The sequence below is a fragment of the Puma concolor genome, chromosome D4, assembly GCF_028749965.1.
Source record: "Puma concolor isolate L17-30 chromosome D4, mPumCon1.1.hap2, whole genome shotgun sequence".
Lineage (NCBI taxonomy): Eukaryota > Metazoa > Chordata > Mammalia > Carnivora > Felidae > Puma > Puma concolor.
In genome coordinates, this window is record NC_141679.1 from 89,738,606 (window position 1) to 89,754,212 (window position 15,607).

Sequence of the window (15,607 nt, forward strand, 5' to 3'; positions counted from 1 at the left end):
CCTCAGTTTCCCCATGTGTACCAAAAGATTAACAGCACCCTCTTTGGAAGGGCTCATTGCGAAATTCTAAGAGAGGGCTCCTTGAATCACCGCAGCAGATTTCAAACTTTCCTGCTACGACCTTGGGCAGATTTCCTGTCGTCTGTAGCCTTGGTTTCCTCGTGGAAAGAAATCAGGACCTCCCCCTTCTTGGTGGGGGAATTGTGAAGTTTGCAGGCACAAGGCTGGGACTGCAAGTCTGTGGCACTGATTTGGGGAGAGGATGTAAACTCCAGATGTGTCTACGTGCAGACAAAAGAGCACCCTGCTGGGGAGGGGGAAACCCTGAACTGAGACTCTGAGACCAGGGCGGTGCGGAGGGTCAACCGAGGTTGGGAACGCGTGCTCTGAGGGGGCAGGGAAAGCATCCTGAAGAAGGAGAGGCGTGAGCCAGGCCTGGCAGGCCGGGATGTCTGGAGGCTGGGGAAGAAGGCATTACAGCAAAGGCAGAGAATGGAGAGTGACAATAGGCTGTGCGGGCAGGTGCAAGCCGGAGGATGCTGGCTGGAGATCCGCTCCCAGGCCCGCGGGAGGACAGTTGGACAGGTGAGTGGGCGCCACCTAGCGGCGCCTCCTGGCACTGCTGGCGGCCGGTTGTCTCACCTGCTGGACAGCAGGCTCCTCGCTTTCCTGCCCTTGAGAGGGTGCAGTGAGGACGTGTGTCAAGGACGATCTTCGCCTACCCACCCCCTGGGCACCCCAGGAGAAGAATCAGGCCTGCTGCAGCTCTGGCATGAGCCTGCAGCCATTTGCTCAGTGCTTTACACGCTGTATTCACCTCACACACTTGGTGTCTCGGGGAGAGGGGAGGGCCACCCTCACTCAGTTCATTGACCCCGAGATCCGCGTAAGAAAAATCGAAGCCGGCCCCACAGAGGGGACAGTGCCCCCCCCTTCCCTTTTGACAAGGCTGGTGTCCTCACAGCCCCAGGGGAGATCGCAGGTGTTCCCAACTGGCCGGCATGGGATCAAGGCTATCTGGGGACCAGCCAGGACCTCGGGAGAGCGGGAACCTGGGAACCCAGGGTGCTTGGCCTAGACCCAAGGCTTCCCCGGAATCCCTGCCCCCTCCTTGGGCATCCACTTACCCTCCTCCTCCCTCTGGCTCGCCAATTCTACGTGTTCCTACTTTTTTTTTTCTTTTTTTTTTTTGCCCGTGGCCACCTGGATGTGATGGCCCCACGAACAGAAAGCTCCTGTCTGGGATTTTTAGTTTAAATTCCGGAGAGAAAGGCTGTGATCCATCCTGCTCCTCATTTGGAGCCAGGACATGTCAACTGTGGATTACCAGCTGGCCAATAACAGCTGCCCTCTGTCAGGTGCCCACCATAATCTGATGGAGGGCACCTCCCTTAGCAGGGAGTGGGGACAGGGCGGTGAGTCATGATGCCGGCTTTGGAGGAATGGACAGGAAGAGAACCGACGAAGGAGATAAGAAAGTGACCAGGATCGTTGGGTGACAGCATTCAGGGTGTTGGCCTTCAGACTGGCTGCAATCCGTTGAACATCATCCCCACACTGGGCTCTGTGCTGGACCCACCGCCACCCTCAGACACGGGAGCTTTTGCAATCCCCATTTCATGGATGAGAAAACCAAGTCAGGGAAGTTACATAAGATGATATAATGAATAACCGCCATTCAGTAAGCGTGTCGCCTGTGCTTAATGAATGAGTCCCAGTCATTAACAGTATACCTTATTTCATGTAATCCTCACCAAAAACCGACACCCCCATTTTACAGATGAGGCATCTGGAGCTCAGAGAGGTTAAGTAACTTGGTCAAGATCACCCAGCAAACCGATGGGGCCAGAACTGGAACCCAGATCTCCGCCCTGCTCTGTCACTAGCTTCCGCCCTCTTCGTCATCTGGAGCTGGCCTGAGACATCCAGCGAAGTCTCAGCAGCGGCTCTGCAGACGTGGGCGGAATGTCAAATGGGCTTGGCTCCGTGGGGCCTGGGGGTTTGCCCGGCCAGGAGGTCGGGACCCCTGGCCCTCATCCGCCCAGCCTCTGCCCCTCGCTTGCCGAGGGCACGGGGATCTTGCCGTAAAGCTGTTTCAACTTAACTCTGACAGTCACATTTATCATTAAAAATAAATTTATCTTGGCTTCCCGTGGCATGGAAAGCTACTGTGCAGTGATTCAATGGGCTTGTCACCCCTCTCGGTTAGGCACGGGGAGCTGAACAACTGGATGGTCTCCAACACTGGCTCCTCATTTTCTGCGGCTGGAGCCAGAAAGGTACAGTGGGCTGACATTTAATTTAGAATCCAACATACCTTGACATAAACCTATAATACAAAGGCGGGGGCGGGGGTGGGGGCTGCCAAGCCCGGCGGGGGTGGGGGGGCGGGGGTGGGAGGGGAGTCCAAGTGACAGGGTGGATTTCTTTCTTTCTTTTTATTTTTTATGCTTTGTCAACACGGAGTGGTGATGACAGTCTAGAGGCCGCCATCAAAGGCAAAAATTAGCATGGAGCGGACGTGTGTGCGTGTGCGTGTGTGTGTGTGTGTGTGCATTTTTGCCGTGGTGTGCTGGGGGGGGGGCGGTGTGGGGCTGCACTCCGAGTCCGCTGGGGTGCCGCGTGCGGTAGCCCGCAGCGCGTCCGTCAGGTGTCACCAGAGAAAGACGAGCCGAAGCCAGGTCCTCGGGGCTAGGACCGGAGCCCAGGAACAGGATAACTTGGTCATTCCGGGCAGGACGGCACCTGCCCATTTATCTCTGTGGCCCCAGCCCTTCCCATAGGTCCTCTGACACACAGTCAGTGTTCAATAAATACAGAGCAGTCGAGGACGATGTCATTTTAAAAGCCAGAAGCAGAGGTCTGGTTTTTTTCTGCAGGGGAACATCCTAGTAGACTATTTGGGTGCGAAAAGCTGAGGCTCAAGGCTGGCCGGGGAGGGGAGGGCAGGACACAGGAGGGAAGCAAGAAACCCAGGAGAAGCACGGTTTTGCAAAAGCAGCTGGACAGGGAAGGGCCGGGGAGGGGTGGGGGGGGAGAGGGAAGAGAGGCCACACGGGGGCCTGGGAAGCACAGCCCTGGCGCAGGGGTGCGTATGCTCTTGCTGAGAGTAGCTTTCCCATCTGTTACCCTCAGGGCTCTGCTCAATGGCCTTGTGTCCGGGGCATTCCGGGGGAAACGGAAGGAATGGTTGCCATCCCGTGCCAAGGTCAGCACAAGGCAGAGTGAAGGGTCTGGCTGTCGGAGGGGAGGGCAGGGATGCCTTAGAGGTCCAGAATGCAGCCCGAGGAGGAAATCCGACCAGCAGGTGACCCGAGCTTGAGCCATTTCGGTTTTCATTTTCGAGCACTCACAGTAGCCACCATTTTCCGGAAGGCCTACCTCGTGCCAGGCACCGTGCGGGCCGCTCACCCTTCCTCATTGGGTTTCCTCGCAAGAGCCTAAGGGGCAGCTGCTGCTTCTTGTCCGCATTGGACAGATACAGAAACAACGGGAGTACGTGAAGGTCGCGTACCTTGCTCAAGGTTCTACATCTCGTGAACCCCACGTCTTGAATTTGAGCTGTGCCACCCGACCCCGCTTCTCCAGAAGCCTCGGCGGCGGAATGCGGGGACCCCTGCGCACCTCACGCTCGGGTGACAAATGTTTGTACCGAATGAAAGGAACTGGGTGCAGAAAGCCAAAATCTTGTAAGTCTGGATGCAGCAGTGGCCCCGTCCCAGCTACAAGTGGCCTCACTTTTGAAAATGGCGTGCCTTATCTTACTATCTCTTTCCTGTGCCGGTGACTATAAGGTACCGTGTACCTCGATGTCCCCGGAGCGCTAACCCCGGGGTAATAATAGTCGTCCCTACTGCCAGCTTAGTCACGGTGCCGTGTTTCCTGGCGTGTTTTGTAATTTTGGATTGTGTGCGTCCTCTTTGTCAGAGCTTTATCGGTGGGAATCCGGGGTGTCCTGGGCCGCGAGTTTGTCCTTCCCCAGATTTGCTTTTCTTCCCGGGAGGCATCCGAAGCCACTTCGAACCCAGGGCCACGTTAAGCCCTCATCTTGCACGTAGAATAAATTCGAACCACATCTTCATGAGAACGGGCCTGCGGGTGTTCGTTTATAGCAGAAACTTTCCTGTCCGCTTCCCTTTCCGCTACAGATGGGAGTTTTTCCTTGTCTGCCCATCTCCACCCAGATTCCCTGCCCTGGCTTTAAAAAAAAATTTTTTTTTTTTAAGATTTTATTTTAAGTAATCTCTACACCCAATGTGGGGCTCAAACTCACAACCCCGAGATCAAGAGTCGCACGTTCTCCAGACGGAGCCAGCCGGGGGCCCCTTCCCTGCCCCCCCCTTTTTGCTTCTGACCTCTGTTCATTTCCTTTTTTTTTGCTTTAGCTATACGTCTAAAAGGATGTTTGTTAGGTCATATGCAACACTTGCAGACTTTTGGTGGTAGGAGTCTAGTCTAGTATCACTGACAACAGAAGTCTCTCCTCTCGTGCCTGTTTTTCTCGTCTTAACTTTATTATTTTCATTTTTTTAATGTTTATTCATTTTTGAGAGACAGAGAGAGAGAAACAGAGCGTGAGCGTGGGAGAGAGAGAGACAGGGAGACACGGAATCCAAAGCAGGCTGCAGGCTCCAGGCTCCGAGCTGGTCAGCACAGAGCCCAACGGGGGGCTCGAACCCGCAAACGGTGAGATCACGCCCTGAGCTGCAGTCAGAGGCTTAACCGACTGAGCGCCACCCAGGCACCCCTCTTTTCTCAGCTTTAAAAAAAGACTTGGGGCGCCTGGGTGGTGCAGTCGGTTAAGCGTCCGACTTCAGCCAGGTCACGATCTCGCGGTCCGTGAGTTCGAGCCCCGCGTCAGGCTCTGGGCTGATGGCTCGGAGCCTGGAGCCTGTTTCCGATCCTGTGTCTCCCTCTCTCTCTGCCCCTCCCCCATTCATGCTCTGTCTCTCTCTGTCCCAAAAATAAATAAAAAACGTTGAAAAAAAATTAAAAAAATAAAAAATAAAAAAAGACAAAGTCTGGGGCGCCTGGGTGGCTCGGTCGGTTAAGTGGCCGACTTCGGCTCGGGTCATGATCTCGCGGTCCGTGAGTTCGAGCCCCGTGTCGGGCTCTGTGCTGACAGCTCAGAGCCTGGAGCCTGCTTCCGATTCTGTGTCTCCCTCTCTCTGACCCTCCCCCATTCATGCTCTGTCTTTCTCTGTCTCAAAAATAAATAAATGTTAAAAACAAATTTTTTTTTTTTAAAAAGACAAAGTCTAACATACGTGCAATAAAAGGCACAGATCTTAGAGGTAGGGTTTAGATGACCATTTCCACCTCCCTAGAAAGTTCCCGCGGGCCCCTTTCCCGGTCACACGCGGCCGCCCGGAGGTGCCCCCATGGCCCGGCCACGGTGTGTTTAGCCACCTTCCTGTTGATGGACGTTCGGGCTGCTGCGAACGGCGCTGCTGTGCCCATTTGCACGTGCATCCCGCCCCCGCCGTCGTTCATGGGCTCCGGGGACGCGCACGGTGGCCCGGCGGGTGTCCTTCTTCCCCCTCGGGCCTGCCAGAGGGCCCGTCCTAAGGCTGTGGCAGGAGAGCCGCTGGGCTGTCACCCGCGGCTCCAAGGAAGCTGGCGTCTCGGCCAAACCTCGTGTGTCCTTGTCAGGATGTCAGCGTGCGCCGGGGCGCGTCGCTCACCGTTCCGTCTCCCCAGCCACCCTCCCCGCCCGACCGGCCGCGCCGCCCGGCACCGAGGACCAGAGGGCTGGTGCCTTAGAGAACACAGCCAAATGGCTCCCAACGAGGCCGTGTCATCGGACGCTCCCGCGAGCGGTGCGAGGGTAGAACGAAGTCAGAGCCCGAATCTCCGTGAGAACAGGCCTGTGGTCATTCGCCTGTGGGGAAGCGTCTCCTTGTCACCCTCGCACCCTCCTCCTCATCGGCCTCACACGCAGGTGGGTTTCTGCCCAGGCTGCCGGCTCACTGGGGGTGCAGCTGGCTCTGTGCTGGGTGCCAGCTCCCCCGGAGCCCAGGGCCTTGGGGGTGTGAGGACCCGGGTGCCCCATCTCACGCTCCTGACTGTGAAGATTTCCCATTTCCTAAAGGTTCAAAACTCACCTTTACGGTTAGGCGTATTTAATGATGATCTTAGGTGATATGTACAGAAGGCGATCTACGTGCCAGGCGCTGACCTTGGCATGCTGCGTGTGCTAACCGTCTGACCCACACAGGGACTGGCAGCTGAGTCCTATCACTCTCCCCGCTTACAGAAGAGGAAGCTGAGGCACAGCGTGGTAATACAACTATAGACTGGAGATTTAGGCCCGGGTCGTCGGACTCCAGAGTCGGGGTTGGGGGACATGGTGTTTGTAAGCCCCCCCCCCCCACTTAGTTTTGGACGTGCATTTCTATTTTCTAGTTGCTGTAAACCACACACGGCAAACAGCCTCACCCTCCATCACCATTGGGCCTCGCTAATTACTTCCTTAGGGTGGATTCCCAGGAAGAGAATTATGGGGTCAGAGGGCAGAACTGTCTTTAAGACTCCTCATCCCCCGGGGCCCCGCTCTGGCCTTGCTTCTGGACTCTCTCGCCTCCTTTCCCACACTGTCTTGGGCCAGGAGTCAGTGGGAAACATCCACCTTGGCCTCTCTCTGCCCAGCCCCCACCTGCCCGAGTCTGCACCTGACCTCCCGGGTCCTGTCCTGTGTGCCTGCAGAGGACGTCTGAGCTTCCTTCCAGAAAGGACGGGGGAGGGGGATCTTACTGGAGGAAATGGGGTTGGTCCTGACACAGAGTAGGGACTTGGCTATGATGAATGAATGAGTGAGTGAATGAATGAATGAATGAGTGAGTGAACAAGCAAACAAGTCCCCTGGCCCGCCTGGATAGATTTCCAGGTGCGGAGCCCTCGTAAAGCAGCCCCCCCTGGACTCCGGCGTCCACAGGGGCTCCGCGTGCCTCCAGGCAGCTCCCCACTTCCTGGGCGCAGAAAGGAAGGGATCGTGCAGACCCGACCCCCTCAATCTGCAACCAACGCTCTACAGCTAGCCCTGGGCCCATGCCCTCAGACACACCTTCCCTGACAGGTGCTTTTTGTTTTTTTTTTTTTTTTTTTTTTTTTTCAACGTTTATTTATTTTTGGGACAGAGAGAGACAGAGCATGAACAGGGGAGGGGCAGAGAGAGAGGGAGACACAGAATCGGAAACAGGCTCCAGGCTCTGAGCCATCAGCCCAGAGCCTGACGCAGGGCTCAAACTCCCGGACCGCGAGATCATGACCTGGCTGAAGTCGGACGCTCAACCGACTGCGCCACCCAGGCGCCCCGACAGGTGCTTTTTGTACTGGGACAGGTGGTCCAGCCGGGCACCTTGGCTGAAACCAGGCCCCCTGCCCGGGATGCCTCACAACTTGATTTTCTAGCCTGAACAAAAAAGGGAACAAAAATACTGCAGCGGTTATCGATTGCTGCATTACAAATCACCCCCAAACGAAACAAACATTTATCGTCTCACACAGTTTATGAGGGGCAAGACTGCAGGAGAAGCCCAGCTGGTGGGTCCCTCAGAGGGGGGCAGTCAAGACAGGGGCCTGGGGCTGCATCAACTGAAGGTTCCATTGGGGCTGGAGGCCCACTTCCAAGATGGCGCCCCCCCAGGGCTGTTGGGCGGGAGGCCTCCGTTCCTCGGCACGGCCCCCTCTCTAGGGTGGCTTGAGCATCCTTACAATATGGCCACTGGCTCCCTCCAAGGCGGGGACCCAAGAGAGCAAGGGAAGCCAGGATACCTTCTACGGCCTACTCTTGGGAAGCCCCACTCACCATCTCGCACACACTCCATTCGTTAGAAGTGAGCCCCTCCGTGCCGTCCATACGCAAGGGCCGGGGAATTAGGTCACCCTGAGAGAGGAGCCGACGTTTGTAAAAGCTGCCACAGGCGCCTGACGGGGTGCTGAAGCTCATGGAGACGGTCCGACGGGCACCGGGCCCGGGCACCAACTCAACCTGCCAAGACTCGGTGTGTGGCAACTGTGGTTGTATCACCATTCCCCAAACCCAGCACCCAGCCTTGCTACAGTTACCCAGCCCCCAGCACCCATCTACCCCAAACGGCACCGTCAGCATGGGCTCCCCAAATGCTGCCTCTCTAGTTTCCCCCCTTGCCCCCCCGCCAGGCAGCCAGGGCTCCCCATTTTCAACAGGATAAAACCCGAAGTCCTGCTTAGCAGTCGGGCGTGCCGGACCACACGGATCTCTCCTTTCTCCACTCGGTGCCTCCTCTGCTCCCGCCCCTTCCTCCCCACCCCGGCCCCCTTAGCCAGGCGGTCACCCACCGAGAATCTTGGCCCATCTGGAGCCCTTGAGTCTATTTCCAAGGAGTGTCATAAACATTTTATGCACGGTGTGCACGTAAGGTGGGCCAGCTGAGCCCAAACCGAGATCCAGAGTGGGTTTGTTCGCAGCCCGATGGGACTGGCCCACCTGGGATGTGCAGCTGCTTGGAGATAACACGGGAGTAGTTTTCACTCTAAGAGTTCAGGAGGAGAAATGAGTCGGGTCGCCTGGAACAGTCGTCCAGGCTGTGCCCCGCACAAGGCTGAGAAAGGTGGTGGGTCTGAGAAGGGCACCTTTTTCTAATTTACTCAAAGGCACCAGATGGGATCCTGGGGCCGCGGAAGAGTCAGCACGCGGCCACGTGGGATGGGATGGTTTGGGCTCACCCGGAACGTTCGAACCAGCAGCGATTCCCAGGCAAGACTGTGAGACTCTGGGCACAAGAGTGTGTCTGAGGGCCAGCAAGGGCCCCTCTAAGACAAGCCCATGCTGCCAGCCCTGCCCATGTCTCCTAGCTGACCCTAGCCCTGGACAGGGGAAGGATGGCCCTGCCCTGAGTCCCTACTCTGTGCCCGGCAGTCAGCAAGGCAGACTGTCCCTTCCCTCCAGGGCGCCTGGGTGATGGGAAAGAGCAGGGAAAGGGGGGGGTTGCTGTGCAGGGTCAGCTCAGGGCTGTGCAGGGGAGCCCGGAGCCTCCCGGACGGCCCCAGCTCCTGCCTCCGCTCTGCCTGGAGCCCCACGCCTGAGCCCTCAGCTCAGAGCAGACAGCCATGCTAATCCTCTCCCGGGCTGGTGGCTGCCCCCAGCCAGGAGGGGAAAGCGAGCCACCCGGAAAGCTGGTTTGGAGTCCCCATTAGTTGTGGATGGCATCATGGTGCCACCAGGAGATTACCCACACCCGGCCGGTCCCCGGCGGCCGGCCCCAGCGCCCTAAAAGAAGGCAGCTAGCTATTAAGGAGATTCATGGGAAGGGGGTAAGGCGGGGAGAAGGCTAATCAAGCTGTCCTGATTGTAATTGTCCGAAGGTGCTGACCTCCCCTGTGAACGCGTGCACCACCAGCCTGCCTCTGCGACTCGGCGGGGCTTCTCCCTGCTGGGACTGTGCCGGGTAATGTTCTTTTGACATAACTCTATTTAAATTCACATTTCCATCATCCCCCAGAGGAGCCGGCAAGAGAGCTGAGCTGTGTGGTATAAGCCGGGAAAGGATTAGATGGGGTGGGTGTTATTTTTTTTTCCCTTTTATTTTCCTTTAGCGATGGAGACAGGGTAGTGGAAATGGGGCGGTTGTTCTAGAATCCTACAATATCAGAGTCAGAGGGGCTATTAGAGGCCATCCGGCCTACATCCCCTCAGTGTCCGCATAGAAAACCGAGGCCCCGAAGAGACCCCTCCCTGGGTTCCTTCCCTGACCAGACCCCAGGGCAGGTGTCAAGGAAGCCTGGAGCCTGGGTCTGTGTCCGTTCGTCCTGCCAGTTGGCAGATGATGCGCTCCCCTCCCAGTCAACCTGCCAGCCACCTGACGCCCCCCTGCGAGGCCCAGCCCCTTCCCTGCTGCTGAGCCCGGGAGGGAGGGAGGGAGGGCAGGAGGGAGGCAGCCGAGCCCCTGTCATGAATCACCTTCTCTGGTGCAGAGCTGGGGCCTTATTTCCTCGGTAGGAGGCCCCTGGGGGCTGGCAAAGGCCAAGGCCTCTCAGGAGGGGAGGAGGGGGCAGGTGAGGGGGCCATCAGATATGAGCCTGGGCACAGGGCCAGATGGAGTGGCCAAGAATGTGGTTCCCGGGGGGGAGACAGTGCGGGGGGTGGGGGGTGGGGTGGCTGAAAACAAGTCAGACTGAAGGCTCTGTGGCTGGAGAGATGGGAGGAGGTGAGGAGGGGGGAGGGAGGAAGGGAGAGGCAGGTGCCAGCCCTCCTGTCATCCTGATGCTGGCCAGGAGGGTGGGGACGCTTACAGCAGAACGCAGGAGACAGCATGGGAGAGGAAGTTAGTGGCATTTGGGACGAAACTCCTAGCCTTATGAATGCCGGAAATGTTCAAAGGAGCATCTGGTTTTGTTTTGTTTTTTTAAATTTTTCCCCATTTCCAACAGCTTGGGTGCTGTGGTGGGGGCTGCAGCCCAGCCTGGGGGGGGGGTCCCCTCTGCCGAGAGGCCTTGCCACCATGGTGACAGCGAGGGGGGGGACAGGGCGTGGGCTCCTCCGAGCAGCCAGGCAAAGCCCTGTGGCGGCAGGTCCCGGGGAGACGAGATGACCACGGTTCAGCTATTCGATGGTCAGGAAGGTGCTTCACTTCTGGGGGGTCCTCATCTGAGGCCGGCAGGATGGGGGCTTTGGACTCCAACCCAATGGGATGCAGTGGACCCTCTCCTCTAGAGTGAGGGACATCCGTCCTGGGCAGGGGGTGGCCGGGGTGGTCCCCTGCCTGGATCCCAAGGTTCTCTGGGCCCCCACAACTCATGTCTAGCATGGGCTCTCTCTCTCCTACACTCGTTTATACCGAAATTTCCTCACATGCCAGTGCCTGCACCCAGTCCTGACTAAGGCTCAGAGAGGTTAAGACGCTCACCTAAGGTTGCACAGCCAGGAAGTGCCCTCATCACCATTGGGGTACCCACTGTGACCAGTCTGATGGACCCAGAGAGAGAAGTGGGGGGAACCTGGGCTGGGTGAGGTACCCGGGCGCCCCGTCTTCTTAGCCAGTCACCTCCTCAATCGGGCTCCATGAACTTTGTTAGGTCACACCCCTTCTCTGGCCTCAGTTTCCCCGTCTGCTACTCAAGTCTGCCTCTCGGGGCATTGTGCGGATCAAAGACGACAAGGGTGATGGGGTCGCTTTGCAAAGGGGTCGCAGGGCCGGACGCTAGAGGACAGGTGGAGGTGGTGAGGTGGCCCACGGAGGGTTCAACTGGGCGGGGTGGGGACCTGGGGTCCCCTCCTGCAGCCAGCACAGGGGCCGTCCCCCCGGGCCTTCAGGGGAATAACGGGCCCTCAGACCCCCAGAAAAAAGAGAGGAGGGAACTGTGGCCTTGTGCTCTGACTGCTCAGAGTGACCCTGCCCTCAGCAGTGTGACCCGTGTGGACAGGCTTCCCCCGTGCCGTCGATGGGGAGGGAACACCTCTCCCGGAAGCCAACAGCTGGGAACTTGCCGTGGAATATCCGCCCTCGGCTCACGTGACTGGCTGGAAGGGCTGAGGCTGGAGTGAGGAGGGCGGGTGGCCTGCGTGCGGGCTGTGCTGCCCATGTGGCTGGGGAGCCCCGGACCGGTCAGCTGCCTGTCCCCCAGATGCCGAACCTCCAAGTCCTAGACTTTTCCGACCGGCGTCTCAAGATCAGGGAGTCTAAGAATCGTGAGACATCCCGGGATGTTGGGGAGAATTTTTTTTGTTTTTTTTCTAAAAAAGAGAGATAAGTAACGGCAAAGGAATTTGAAAATACTTCCCAAATGCGAGGACGGCTGATGCCTCTGTGCCATCTTGGAGGGTGGGTGTGGGGCGTCTGGTAGGGGCTGGAACACTGAGGGGGCTGGAGAGACATGGAGAGGCTGCCAGGACACCTGCTTCCTCTCGAGCGAGAACGCAGAGACGTGACAGGCCACACTCCAGATGTTGCCAAGGCCCCCCTCCGCCTTCTCCTGCGAACTCCCGTCCCTGCAGCTGGGCCCCGCTGGCCTTGCCCTCAGCTGCGACCGGTGCCTTCGGTTTCAGCTGCGATGCTCTGCTTAAACGAGATCTTTTACGGAAGCCCCCGGGTGTCACATCAGAGCCGTTCTGGGTGGGTGGGGGGGATGGGGTGCTTAAGGGCCCCTGGCTCCCTCCCGGCGCCCCCGGCGGCCTCCTGTGGCCCCTCCAGCCTTTGGTCCCCCTCAAAGTCGCCTTGCAGACCTTGAGACTGGGAGCACGTCTTTCACCCCGACCCGGGTGGGGACTCTGTAGACACAACACCCAAACTCCAGCACGTGGAGAGTCACGGATTCTGAGGCCATGAGCTGAGCTCCTCGGATTCCCGGTGAGGCTGGGCCCCCCTCCCCCCACCCCGCCGCCGGCCTGCTCATGTCTGTGAGCGGGACCCCGATGCCAGCCGGCAGAGGCGACCAGAGGAGGTGAGGGCTGGCGTGTCTGCTCTGAGGGTGGGCCCCTTGGGACACTTGGGGCTACTACCTCCAGAGTGCGACTTTAGGGCCCGGGGACCGCGCCTGTCCCAAAGCAGGTGCTCAATAAAGTTGACTAAATGGCAGAGTGGGGTGCCTCCACCTGAACCCAGGGTCAGGGAGCCGTGTGGGGAGACTGACAGCAGAGCCAGCACCCTTGGGCGCCCGGTGGGTCAGCCGGGCTTCTGTCTGGGGAGGGGTCACCCGAAAGCTGTCAAGTGGCCTCTGTGATGTGTGTCCTAAGGGACAGAAACCTCAGGCTGGGCAGGAACCCCCTCAGGGGTCTGACTTGGTCAGGAAGGGTCCCCCCCAAGGAGGTGACCAGAAGCAGTTGAGGTGGGAAGGGTAACAGATGTCACAGGTGAGGAGGCAGGGAGCCGGGGCCCCGAGATGGGGGAGCAGGGACAAGGGGCACCAGAGGACAGGCAGCTATGAGGGAGGGGTGGGGCGGGAAGGGGACGGAAGGGACGTGGGGGGGGGTGGGAGGTGCTGGAGACAAGGCTCTGTGTCCCCTGCACGCCCTGGTGGAGAGAACCAGGGACTCTCATAGTTTTAAACAGGGGCTCCACGCGATCAGAGAGAAGTTGACTGTGATGGTGACAGGAGACGGATGGAGGGGACGACCAGGGGATGCACAGAGGCCAAGAGAGGTGACACTACAACCAGGCTGGGGAGGAGGAGAGAGAGTGAGGACAGTCAGCAGGGGCTTAGGAGAGACGGTGCCGGTGACGGGGATGTCGAGAGTGACCCCCACCCCCGCCCCATGCTGGTATCCGGCCCAGGCCGTTCCATGAGGGGGGTCCCATCACATCCACAGGAACCTCGGGCAAGGACCAGTCTTGGGGGGGCAAGATCGGAAACTCTGTTCCGAACATATTGGGCCGGGGGCGGCCCTTCAAGCACGCCACGGGGGAAATCAAGGCGGCGTTGGGGGCCCAGGTGTGGGCTGCGGCGGCCCTGGGTGCCCGGTCCCCAGGGTGAGAGTTCCCAGGATGAGTCGAGGCTGCAGCTGGATGCAGGGGTGAGTTTCGGCGACAGCCTGAGAATTCCGGGCCACCATCCTGGGCAGGGAGCCTGCAGATTGGCCGACAGGAGCTTCCTGCGCGAGACATCGGCGAGGGCCGGCGGGCTCCTTGTGAGAAGCCCCCGGGGACCCCCGGGGGATGTCCAGGTGGCTCTGAGAGGAGGCTGCGGCCCCCAAATGGTGCGGATGGCGGGGGAGTGAGGTGGAACCAAGTGAGCCCAGTGCTCATGGGATTTGGTCCGAGGTCCGGGCTGCTAGAGCCGTTCAGATTCAGGAGAGCCTGTAGCAGCCTTCCAAGATGCCATGATTCTAAGACTCGGTGACCTCTGATTCTCAGACAGTGGCCTCGGAGTCCGTGACTGGGGCCCATCTTATGCCAAAGCCCCTGGGGGGGCCATCCCAGCGCCCCTTCCTAGGGATGTCTCCAGCTGACCTTCCAGCCGCAGCAGTGACCCCCGCCAAGAGTGAGGAATCAGAGGGCGGGGTCAGAGGGCAGAGGGAGAAGGGGTCACCCTGCCCGTGGGGGCAGGTAGGGGGTGCTTCCTGGAATGGGGCCAGGCAGCCTGAGTTGTGTCCCTGCTCACGCTGTTCCTCAGACACCCTCATAGTATGAATAATGAAAGGGCAGCTCCCTGGGAGCCCGCAGGCCCGCACTTGGCTCTGGCAGGAGCGTAGAATGCCAAGTTGTCCCAACGATGCCACCACAGACAGATGAGGGAGCAAGCCTGCCTGGGCAGGACCGCTCTCAGCAGCCTACCCCGCCCGCCCCCGGGGGGGGGCTGTCTGGGATGTCTTTAAGGATGCTTTGTTAAGCCCCATTAAATATGCATCGCCCCCGTTAAATTTTAATGTCCCACTTTGAGGTGTCACATTTTTTACCTCCTCCTGGGATGGGGGAGGGTTGGCCTGCCCAGAGCTGAAGTCTGGTGCCAGGGACCCAGACAGGGGCTGCGGCAGCAGCAGCGGAGGGGAGCCTGGCCGTCCCTCATTCCTCGGCTAGCACTTGGGTTTTGACAAGACACAGCCGGAAGGCACTGCCCTTGTGAGGATCTTCCCCAAGCCTCTGGCATCCCCTGGCCAGAGGGATCCAGCGTTAAAGTCCGAGCCAAGCTGGGGTCAGCGATCTCTTCCTGCAAAGGGCCGGACAGTGAATATTTTAGGGTTTGCCTATTCAACTTTGATGTCTTTTTCCAATCCCTTAAAAATGTGAACACCGTTCTTAACTTTGGATTTGGCCTGTGGGCCATAGTTGGCCAACCCCTGGCTACAAGGTTGTGCCTGGAAGGCGGGGGTGAAGGGCTTTGGAGTCAGGTAGACCCGGGCCAGGAGACCTTGAAAACACTCACCAACCTGCAGGCGTCCGTTCCGGTCAGGACGGGTGCCACTGTAAGCAGTGCCTGAGGTCCCGTTACCCTGCCTGGGCCCTTCTGGCTCTGCTGCCCACCTCCCTGTGCCTTGGAGAACCTCCCCTCTTTGGGCATCTGTCTTCTCTGTGTGTGACATGTAAACAGGGCCTGAGGCCTCCGTTTTGAGAATTCTGACGTGAGATGGGGAAACACAGACCTGAGGGAGCCAGGGGCTCACGCCCACAGGCTGCTCAGCAGAATCGCCCCACGGCTCCCGAGAATGAGAAAACACTACCGGCAAAACCGCAATTCTGCCCCGGAGCAGTTAGGCAAGAAAAGGAAATAAGAGGCGTCCATTAGGGAAAAGAAAATCGAAACCACCAGGTCGTGCCTCATACCATTAGGGCGGCTCTCACGTTGTGAAAACCAAGACGGAACAGAAACAACAAGTGTTGAAGAGGATGTGGAGAGATTACAGCCCTTGTGCCCTGCTGGTGGGAATGCAAAATGGTGCGGCCCCTGTGGGGAACGGCGTGGGGGCTCCTCAAAAAATCAAGAGTGGAATTGTCGCCTGGCCGGCAAGTCCACTTCTGAGATACACCCAGAAGGATTGCGAGCAGGGTCTCAAAGAGATACTTGTACACCCGGGTCTGTAGCAGTGTTATTCACGACAGCCAAAGGCGGAAGCGACTCAAGTGTCCATCAAAGGATGAATGGATAACCAAAATTTGGTAGAGCCACGTGACGGAGAAACAGTGAGCCACAAAAA